Source organism: Leptidea sinapis, chromosome 14 (assembly GCF_905404315.1).
Source record: "Leptidea sinapis chromosome 14, ilLepSina1.1, whole genome shotgun sequence".
NCBI lineage: Eukaryota > Metazoa > Arthropoda > Insecta > Lepidoptera > Pieridae > Leptidea > Leptidea sinapis.
In genome coordinates, this window is record NC_066278.1 from 309,725 (window position 1) to 322,071 (window position 12,347).

At 33.9% G+C, this 12,347-nt stretch overlaps 1 protein-coding gene and 1 long non-coding RNA gene across 10 annotated transcripts in view; one reads left to right on the forward strand and one right to left on the reverse strand.

Annotated features, from left to right (window-relative positions):
• Positions 1 to 8,116, forward strand: part of LOC126968104 (uncharacterized) — a 190,732-nt gene extending 182,616 nt beyond the window's left edge. The window contains exon 3 of the long non-coding RNA XR_007730135.1: positions 8,107 to 8,116. This is a non-coding gene — a long non-coding RNA (uncharacterized LOC126968104). The remainder of the gene's footprint in view (positions 1 to 8,106) is intronic.
• LOC126968051 (protein sprint) overlaps positions 1 to 12,347 on the reverse strand; it is a 331,292-nt gene that overhangs the window by 82,950 nt on the left and 235,995 nt on the right. The window lies entirely within an intron of this gene.

Here is a 12,347-nt window from a genome sequence, read left to right on the forward strand (position 1 = left end):
AATTATTAACCGACTTGACTGACAAAAAAAGCCTCGGTTCTGAATTCGTCGGTATGTTTTTATTTTTTATGTTTGTTACCTCAGAACTTTCGACTGGGTGAACCGATTTTGATAATTTATAAATATATATAATTATAAAAAATAGCAAATAATCGTAACAAGAATAAGATTAATTAATTTTATTGTTTTGGAATAGTGTTTTTGAAGTCGGTTGTTTTTTTATTAATTTTTTTTTTCATTCTAGTAATCGGTTTTACTTATTCCCCTCCTATTTGAGCAGCGATACAGAGTGTCATACATAAAACAAGATTACTTCCATTGGAGGAAAGAAATTATTAAGTTAATATTTTATTAAACATTAACTTACTACATTTGAGAATCATTAATTTAAGCTTCGGGATCAGTGAGTGACTGAAATTATGTTCATTGTAGCTTTGATTAATTTAACAGCGTTTGAAGTCGTGATAGTTTAGAAACGTGATAATGGTCTTTTTAAAGTTACAATATTAAAAAACGTTTTAAATATTAACTTTTGAGCAATCAATGGATTCACCATGAAACATCATGGGTTTTGGAACTGTCGCTAATTATCACAATCTTTATGGAGGGCGTCGCTTATCGCCACGGTCTCTGAGTCTAATGGTACAAGGCATAGTTAGTTGACATAGCTGTTGAAAACTATCGGTAATCATTTTTAGCTAACCTAACTAATTTCTCTCTATAATTGCTTCAGACAAATTCAGAAGAAACGTAGAACTTACAATGTAATATAGAATAGAATAGAAAACACTTAAATAGCAATAAAAAACATATACCTTCATTTTACAATATTAATTAAAATCTTAAAATACTAAATTAAATGAAATATGTCACAAAAATTATTAAAATATAAGATATAATAAAAATTATTTAAAAAAATAATTAAAAAGAACTGTGCGGCGTGTGATTCCCTGCTAAAAGGAGCTGACTCAGTACATTGTTGGTCAGTGCAGATGACACCAACACAACACTGGTTTTCAGTAGCCCCTCGCGACATTTGGAGTTGTACAGTACAGTGTATAGTACAGATTAAAAAAATAATAGTTTAAAAAAAAACTAAAAAATACGCTTGTATAGAAAATCCCACTAAAAATAGAAAATTAATCTTAATAAATTTGAATTAAAAATAGTGTAAGAAAAAATTATTTTATTGTAAAAAAAAAGCGCGGGGTGCATATCAATAGTTATAAATATTTTATGAACAGATATGAGTAGAAGGGTTATTTTGATAATATCCTGAAAATCACCCCACGCTTTTGTTACAATAAAAACATTTTTTCTTACACTATTTTTAATTCAAATTTATTAAGATTTATTTTCTATTTTTAGTAGGATTTTCTATAAAAGCGTATTTTTCTAGTTTTTATTAAACTATTATTTATTTATTTTTGTAATATTGAATTGTCATCGGTCCTCAATTCGTCGATATGTTTGTAACACAATGTTCCCTCGATGGAAAAGTGATATCTTTCGCTCTCCATACATTCCTTTTGAAGGTCGTACTGATGACCCATATAGCGTAGTGTTTAGTGACACTGGTGGCTTGAGGTCCCGGGTTCGAATTCCGGTAGGTGCAAACATTTATATGGTGAATATAATATGAATGTTTGTTTCCAAGTCATGGATGTATAAGTATTTGTGTATGTTTAAGTACATCGTATTAAATATATCGTTGTCATCCAAGTTAAAGCACAGGCTAGGCTTAGTTTGGGGCAAGATTACCTGGGTAAAAGTGTGTCAATATTATAATACACTTTATTACAACTTAATCTTATTGACTATATTTATATTCATAACATATTTATAAAAAACAAACATTATCAGTATAAATATAAAAAATACAGTCCCGCTGGCCTATGTCACTACAATTTCGCCAGTGGTTAGGGCGACAGACTGAGGAACTTCCGCACGATGCTTGCCGTTCTTAAAATAGCTACCTTCTGTATCTGACCCTTAATAAAGTTATTTAGCGAGAGCCTCTTGAGATGATGGTCGAGGCTCTTTGCTATAAGACCGTTTACGGAAACGACTATAGAGAAAATAATTGTTGAATCAACATCCGACATGTCAGTAACCTCGTGTGCTAGGTATAGATACTTCGACAATTTATCTATCTCGGCTTTCACAAGGTTTTGTCACATAGAATGGTGATATCAACAATAAATGCTCGAATAAATAAATATTGTTACACTTTTATACAAATTATCTTTCCCCAAACTAGGCATAGCCTGTCTATGGATACAAGACAACGATATATTTATATACAATATACTTCAACTTAAATAAATACATAAACACATCCATGACTCGGAAACAAACATCCATATTCATCATATAAATGTTTGCAGCTACCGGGATTCGAACCCGGGAACTCTAGCTCAGTAGGCAGGGTCACTAACCCACAGGTCGTCAAATAAATTTAACAATAACAATATTCATTATTATTTTTGTATTGTTTGGTTAATGTATTTGTTTTCAAGGTAAATACAATCCAAAGTTTCTACAAAGCGATAACTAAGGATGAACCGATAACGTGTGTTGACCCCACACTATCAGCAGTTCATTGACTGCGGGACCAATAAGAGAACCGATAAGAAGTTATGTCATTGAGTACCGTACCGTTACAGATATGACGTTAGCGGTCAAAGACAGTCACAAAGCGGGTCACATATAGAAAAGTTTTTAATAAAATAAATAAATAAATTTGTATAAACTAACAATACTAACTTAGAAATTAAGGAAACATTGTTAAGAACACATATACCTAGGTAACGCACACATTGAAAAAATTGTCACACATTATTGGGCTTTGAGGTCTTCTATACTTTATTTGTCTTATTAAAAAAGCGCCCATGAAGGGTTCCGTAGCAGCAAGTAATATAATATAAAAGTTATATAGAAAAGAAAATGATAATAAATTATTTAAATGGAAAACGCATCTTTCAAACAAATCTTCTCTCAAAATCATACAGTGCAAATCCTCTTAGTAAGTAAGTCTTTATGTTAGGTACCTTTGTGACTACAGAATTATAAATGATAGGGAGAAATTATTTTAAATTTTGAGTAATTTTATACGGCGCTTATTAATAATATTGACACACATTTCACACAAATTATCTTGCCCCAAGTTAAGCATATATGGCCTGTGCTATGGGTTACAAGACAATGATATATTTAATACAATATACTTACTTAAACATACATAAATTCATATAAACATACATAAATACATTTAAACAGCCATGACTCGGAAACAAACATCCATATTCATCATATAAATGCTTACACCTACTGGGATTCGAACTCTAGCTTAGTAGGTAGGATCGCTAACCACTCGGCTATACAGGTCGTCAATTAATAAGACAGTAAATTCCTAGTTTATGGTTTATACCAGGGTTTTACCTGTGTATAATTATTAGTCATTTAAAACGAATTAAAGCTAATATTTATGTAAAAGTATTCAGACTTTTTTAAGGTACGTTATAGTAAGATAAAAGAAAACTACACGGCTTTATATATACACAAACATACTCAAACGGAGATTTTCGCAAGTGCTTCTTTTTTAAATATTCAAAAGAGAAACTGGGCACATTTACAACTGTTCTAAATTGCTTCAAAATATAGCCCTTAATAAATAATCTCGAAGACAACTGTAACATTTGCTACACCATGCAAGACAATGCAAAGTTTAAGATATTCGCCGAGCGTTCTCATGAGATAGAAATTTAACAGGCGTAGGTACTGTTTGTGTAGAAACGCCCCGAGCTAAATGTTGACAATGAAAAACTGCACGTGGAACTCCAGCACAGTATTTGGCATAGTCACTGAGATAATGTCGCCGAAATTAAATGTTCGTTTGGGATATTGTAGTTTATATGTTACAGAAGCAGAAATATTTTCGAGGAATGCATTCCTTGTTATGAATGAATACATTGCAATGTTATAAGTAGATTATTTATTAGTTCTTTTACTATAATAATAATTAATTCTATACGTGTAAGTGTATTTTTTATATTATGTAATTACCTATGTATGTAGTTAGACGTTTAACGGAACTTGGAATTGTATTTGAAAAAGTAACTAAATAATAATAATAATATAAGTTTAAAAAAAAAACTTAAAAACATGCTAAAAAGCATAAAATTGTATTATGGTATTCGAAAAAGTCCTAATATTAGATAAATCGGTTAAAGATAATGGTTGAAATTTAAAATAAACATGATTTATATCGACGATAGATTAATAATTATATAAATTAACAAAAATCTAATTTTGCAACTTGAAAAATATAATAATTTTATCAAATTATTGTATTGCCATCGGCCCTCGATAAATCTACTAAGTTTGAACGAAATATGGCCGTTTAAAGTGGGTCAAAATCGCGCCCAAATAAGTAGGTTACAAATAAATATACAAACAGATGAAGCTAATAAGCAGCGTGTAAAAAGTGACTGAATTTTAAGAAAAGTTATGTTCCTTTTATGGGAGGCTAAACATAAAAAAATCAAGACTGGTTTAACAACATTGCAGGAATAACTTTATTAAGCAATTTCCAAACTTAATTCACCGCACGAACATTGGGCTCATGCCAAGAGAGCGAACAAGAACAGGGATGTAAATAAGAATTTATTAAAAATTCTAACATCACAAAATATAGTAAAGCCAGACATATATAACTAATTGCTTCAAAATGGCTTGAGACTTGACGTCAAAGCGTGTAATAACAGATGGTCCCTTTAATACAAATTCTTGTCTTCGAGGCTGTATGCAAAGGCATGCAAATGCATTCGAACGACAGTGTAAGTTATTCATAGATAATACTATTAAAATATTTTCTATAGCATAATATTTAACCGAATTTGTGTTCAAATTAAACTATATTTATATTATATTTAACATACATAATTTGTAAAAACTTATCTAATACATGTATGTTACAAACAGAAAGCTAATTATTATGTCCTCACGGCTAAGTTTTATAAATCTTAACAAATGAACCGAATAATACAATTAAGAAATTTGGAAAAAGCAGTTGACAGTCCCCGACATATCGAGCAGCACTGCGTTGCATGCGGTTAAATGGTTATGTTTACACCACTTTGCTCGGATAATTGAATCTATTGGAACTAGAAAAATTACTTTATCTAGTGCACTTTTCAAAGCATTTTTGCAGCAGAAAATACTTATAAGCAAGTTTTTACAGTGGTCAATTATTTTATAAATCATAAAATGTTATTAAGTTTAATACGTTTCAACAGAATTATTACAAATTTGTTTATACAAGAAAATTCACAGTGATTCATCGAAATCCGTCGACGATTTCTTTCTTTGGCCGGCCTTTCTTGTGTTTTCCACACTTCCAGGATTTTCAAACTTTCCATCATTCTTAAAACCTTCGTTCACTATCCGCCCCAAATGTATTCCCAGATTTTCCTGAATAAAAAAAAAGGGAGGCTCCTTTGCACAGGATGCCGGCTAGATTATGGGCACCACAACGGCGCCTTTTTCTGCCGTGAAGCAGTAATGTGTAAACATTACTGTGTTTCGGTATGAAGGGCGCCGTAGCTAGTGAAATTACTAGGCAAATGATACTTGACAACTTACTTCTCAAGGTTACGAGCGCAGTTGTAGTGAAGCTCAGAATTTTTGGGTTTTTGAATAATCTTGAAAGGCACTGCATTGGAATGGACAGGGCGTATCAATTACCATCAGTTGAACGTCCTACTCGTCTCGACCCTTATTTTCATAAAAAAAACTGCACTACTGTTAGGTATGAATTATTATCTGTGACTGACGCCAGATTCACGCAGCTCCGAAACTATTTCTGGGTCAAAACCGCCTCATTTCTTTCTTCGTTCGTTGATATAGAGCTGCACTGCTTGGGAGTCTAGCTTTAAGTGATACTCGTTACGCAGACAAACCACCCGATCCAAGTGCTCTAGTTCATTCTAGTCATAGATCAAAACCAAAGGGTAAATGACAAGCCACAGACGTTAACAGGGGCAACGTAATAGCCCTCATGACAGTAATAAATAAGGATGCGACGACCATCATTGTTATTTCCTTAACGGGCCGTCTTATGGGCCTCTTAATTAATTTGAAACTTTCTGAGGTCTCCCGTTGCGAGCAATTTGAATAATAGCACGGATAGGGCGATGAAGCTTAATTTTAATTGCAAATATTTATGTAAAACGAGCCATCGCGTAACAGTGGCGTCGAATGATGCGATATTGCAAAGTCTGAGTTATTGTTTCAACGCTCTAAATGGCTCTAAGTCTAAATTATGACGTTTGACAATATTTTCAGCTTGAAAAGGGTTGGTACTTACAGCTATAACTCGAATCTTAGGTACCTGAAAATATGAATAAAATATATAATGTTATAGTAAACGTTTAAAATAAGCGGACACGCGGTAGTGTGGTTCGCACACCCAGAGATTCGTACTAAGCTAATAAAACACAATTTTAAAATACGGTATGTGCATAAACCAACGACAGAAGTAAAATTCTTAAAGACGAGGTGAATAATATGAAATAGGTTCAATAAATTTCTCTTGTTTATTCAAAAAGTAACATGTATAAATGCTAAGCGCACTTGAACAAGTAATCTATATAATAATTAATAATATAAATTGTATTTATATTTCAGTTGAAGGATCGGATTCATACTAAAATTTATGTTTAATTTTTTTGCTTCATTTATGATTGTTTTTTTTATGAAAGTAAGGGACGAGACTAGCAGGACATTCAGCTGGTGGTAATTGATACGCCCTGCACATTACAATGCAGTGCCGCTCAGGATTCTTGGAAAACCCCAATAATTCTGAGCGGCACTACAACTGCGCTCGTCACCTTGAAACATAAGATGTTAAAACTCATTTACCCACTAATTTCACAGGCTGTGGTTCCCTTCACACCGAAACACAGTAATGTTACACATTACTACCCATATATGGTAGCCGGCATCCAAAGGACTCCCACTAGTTCCTTGCCTACCACTACCTGCTCTGTCTAAATTTTAGCTGTCATGATGTAGCGGTTTATAAGATAGAGCTCGCTGACAGAAAGATGAATTGCTGGACGTATGGACGGTCTTAGTAATAAATACAAAAAAAAACTGGTGCTAAATGCTTACAACGCTGTGTTGACGTCTAGTCGCTCAAAGGTTTATCACAAAAACTTGCAATAACAAGTCGAACCGTTGAAGAACAGCCTCTTATAGCACAGTGGTAAACATATTTCATGTGAAACAGTACTAATTTGATAGTAAATCTCACGTTACTATGAAATAATAACTAATAGCACATGTGGCACGAGGATAGTAAACAACTAATTTCGTGTGCGTGACAAACCTACGCGTACTGATTAACAATGGAAATAATCGGTATTACTATAGACGGCGCGGGCATGTAAATGTTGCCGAACGTCTTCATTACTGCATCCCATCGTTGTTCTCTCTAGTGGCCTATTTGAGTTACTATTTGTATGTTTTACGTTCCCGTTGGTTATGCTCCGGCTATATGGGTTCCTAGTTTCATAAAGAGCTACTGAATCCTAGAAACATTATATGCAGAATGTAGTACACAATTATTAAAAATGAAAGGTGGATTCTATAAAACATACTACAAAATTTAAAATTCAAATGAGCAGATGTTGTAATTTTATTAAAAGGTAAGTAGGTTAAGTTGATAAGGTTAGGTAGATAATGAAGTTTGACTGAATTAAAAAGACAATAAACTGCTTAAGTAATTGTTTTGTGAATAAACCACAAGCGGTTATCAAACGGTTAATTTCACGGACTAGATTTTAAGTAGATGAAAAAACAACAAAAATGAAGGTCTTTAATACGTGCTTCCGGTGCTAAACGTACTGGTTCCAATTTCAGCTCCTAAAAAGGACCATCAAATTGGAGATTTGTAAGAGGTGTACGGAAGGATGTTTGCTAAGGGTCTGTAAGGAAACATAAATAGAGATGGACAGCGATACCCTTACAAGCGGGGAAATGGACTCAGTCAATGTTTTGGTATTTCAGAATTACGAGAAGTAAAAAATGTAAAAGAATACACAGGATCGGAAGATGAAATGAAAGCGGTACTCGTAGACGGCAATAAATGCTCTAGAAAACGTATAGATAATATATCCAAAATAATATATGTAACTGCATCTCCAGAATAAAGGCTTATACAATGTACATCCCGTTACTATAATTAAGATAAAAAAAATATAAAATATCTACTTACATATAGAAAATAAAATAATTTCCCTGAATACAAAACGGTTCTCAACGATCGACTCGCAGCACAGCAAACTACTATCACATAGATAAAATAAAACATTTCCTAGGAATTTCGCAATGCACGCAGTCTCTATTCGTCACTGTAGAGTAATTAAGCCCAGCACGAGATAACGGTGTATTGAAAAACTAACCTTAATACAGTTGTAAAGGGTTGAAAATATAATTATAAATGTTGAACGTTTTGTAAAGAAGTATACTTCGTGTGTTGAAGACTCACTCACGCAATGATAACGCTCACGTGAGTCGAAATCCGCACAAATGCAGAATATAATTAGAAGACATTTTGTAAGTATAAACTTTTTAGTGAAATAATTTTAATAACCGAGGCATGGCCATTCGTACACTAGCAAATACATCTTTAAATGAAAACAGGCTTAATTTCGAGATGAATATATTTCAATTCGTATTAAATAGCAAATATGACTACGATTAATTTATGACAGGTGTTAATACGCTGGGTTAGCTTTTGTTTCATTTATTAATTACTTACAAATATACTTACACAAATTATTACGGCAAACAAAAGACAAGTTTAAATATGACATCGCAAAATTTTAACAGCATCACGATGATTTCTGGCGTTCCTCGACGCTTCAAGGAAGCTCTCACAGCTATGTGGAATATGCCAGATAAAGCATTCCCGAAAGTATAAGTCTTTGAAACCAACAAGATGACGGCATACCTACTACCTACCCCTAACAACTATTCTACAAAGCTGGTATACCTCTGGTATTACAGATGTCGATGGCTAGCAGTTATCCATCATGTAGGTGAGTTCAGAGCTAGAAATTAACGGAAACGAAAACCAGAAAAATATTATTGACAACGTTTGTCCGAACTATGTATTAGAAGTATTTTAGCTGTCCCAAATTATACAGGGGTTAGGTGATATCTTATTTTATAATTAAATTGTTTATAATATAAATTTACTTCAAAGTGGCCAATATTATAGCCGAGTTGGTAATTTTACTGTGGTTAGCATAATAATAGTAATTTCTTCTATTTCACTTCATTCAATTCAATTTCACTGCATTAAAAACTATAACAATAGGAAATGCCACATCCACATCCATATGGCACACGCAGTGCTCAGACACCGTGGCACCAGGTGACGAACGGATATCACGTCAACCGTGACTAACTTACTGTTTGGCTTTTATACTGATAGTAGTTTGTGCACGCCACTTTGTCTGCGAGAACTTTAGAGTAGGATTAAGAGTATTTTTTTTTAAAGTGAAACTTTTATTACATCGTCTCAAACTTTTTCGTCTATGTGTTGCATGTCGCGTGACGGTCGGGCGGCTCCTATAGTTCGCAGCAGCTGACCGTGTAGTGTATGGACTATTACTCATTTGTGCCGGTGCTCGTATTTTGTTTGTTTTTGTCAGTGTTTAATGTAAATGTTGTTATTAGTTGAATGTCTAAAATGTGAAAAAAAGTTTCACTTTTACCGTGGTTTCATAAAACCACACAATCCTTTTTTTATAATAATAAGGAACGAGACGATCAGGACATTCAGCTGATGGTAGTCAGCATGATACGCCATGCCCATTACAATGTAGTGCCGCTCAGGATTATTGAAAACCCCAAAAACTCTAAGCAGCCCTGCAATTGCGCTCGCCACCTTGAGACAATATGTTGAGTCTCATTTGCCCAGTAATTTCACTAGCTACGGCGCCGTTCAGATCGAAACACAGTAATGCTTACACATTACTGCTTTACGGCAGAAATAGGCACCGTTGTGGTACCCATAATCTAGCCAGCATCCTGTGCAAAGGAGCCTCCCACTGGTGACTATATAATAATATCAGCGGTTAAGGACTAGTCGGACTCGCACAGCGAATGTACTTAAATATATAGTTTTTTATTATCGTTCTTAAACGCGCTTTTAATCGCTGACACACGAACCCACCTTTAAAAGCGAATATATAATTCTTAAAAGAGACTAAGGTCGTATAGGTCCGATATATTCTGTACTCCGCGACCGTATTTTAGATTCGTTTCTACGAATTTTGATTCATATAGGTGATAATAAACAATAATATTAATTATAACATCATGATTTAAAAGAGTGGCAATGAGTTTCTTGCTACTTCTTCTAATTATCTCAACCCTTTACGGAGTAGCAGTAGATTCAATTAGATTTTTTTTTGACATTCATAAGTGTCGTTTCCGTTACCTACATGAATAAAGTGAATTTCATTTGAACATTATCATACTTCCCTAATGCGTGAATATTGCTATAGCTACCATAATATTGGCTACAAATTGATGGTGGTACGAATGCACTGAATGTAAAATCACATTTATTGTACAAGGACACTAACAATTCAGAAAGCGTTCGCTTAGGCCATGAGTACAATAATACAAAAGGCTTTATAAAACAATGAGGTGGTAAGTAGGTCATTGACCCTACGAGCATATGTGTGTAAGCCTGCATTACTAACATACTAAGACAGTTAATTATGAATCATTGACACACCTACGATAGTGCTAGATGTAGGTGGCATGAAACCAATACAATTAACTGTGTACCAATATTGAAAAGGTTAGATTTACTAAACGCCAACACAACAGCCATGCAAGGAAGATTTTAATGATCCTTCTATTAGTATATTTAATGAGGTTATTTTATTAATTCCAGATGAGTGGATTGCCTACCATTAAGCTTGTATGTGTAAGCGAGAGCGAATCATCTGCAATACTGCTCTTTTAAGAAGGCGACTTATGCAAATAAATTCGGTACCAACCAAATTGTTCCTAAGTCTTCTCTCTGTATCTAAATAACTCTAATATTTCAAAATAGGAAAAAATGTTGTAAGATTAAAATTCTAAATATATTTTTGTATCCATCTTTTGCTACCAGAAATAAAACGTGTTCGGATACAAAGCATAGGCTCTTCTTCATCATCATTATCATCAGCCGGAAGACAAAGAGATCAGAAGAAAGACAAAGGTCCTCCCCAAAAGATCTCCACGGGGATCGGTCCTCATCCAACGCATTCGGTCCATCTTGTGGGGAGGCCCTCTACCAACACTACGTCTTCCGGTACGTGGTTGCCATTTGTGGACTTTTCAGCCCCACCGGCCATCCGCCCGTCGAACTATGTGCCCTGCCCACTACCACTTCAGTTTCGCAATCATTGGGCTATGTCGGTGACTTTTGGTCTCTCTCAGGCTCTTCATAGGCTCTTGGAAACTATCAAGCAGGAAACTCGTCAAATGATATTATTAAAAAAAAGCTTATCAAATAATTTTCTATTTATTTATATTGTTAATAGAACGAAATAATTAAAGTTGATAACTTACAACACGAAATAAATCTATTTCTGTCAAACTTTTAACAGCTACTGAAAAATGTTTCCGTCAAATGGAACGTTTAAAGTGCTATTAATGAGATAACCGATGAACTGTTAATGGAAGCGTTAAATATTGGTTTAAAATTGGAATAAGTATAACGTTATATTTGGGTTGGGTTATAGATACCTACATCTTAAATTGTTGTTTAATAAATTAACCGATATTTAATCTAATAAGGGCTTAAAGTACGATTTCAGAGTACGATATTTCTGCTCATATTTACCAACACAATCATGTATATTGCTGAAATTAAAAAGAAATTGGAAATCGTGATCATGCCATTACAGAATTTAAACTAATCGGAAGGGTCTACTTCATCCGTATCAGCGTCAGTTACTCAATCGGTTGAACCGTAGACTCTCACCACAATGCCCCGGTTGGATCCTCGAATGCCACGTACCAACGTAGTTTATGATTTCATACGTCATTATCTTCATTACGTCATCAATCTTAATTAAATAGAAACATATAGTATCGAGGTAAACTCACGTTTACAAAGCATTACACTTTAAATAACAATAAATAAGGAATTCTTGAAAAGCTTAATTCTAAGGTTATAAAGACTTGAAGGTCCACTCTGTTGTCTTGTTAGATGAAAATACTTATTATTACTGCTAAAACACGTGTTAGGCCGGCAACGCTCCTGTGATTCC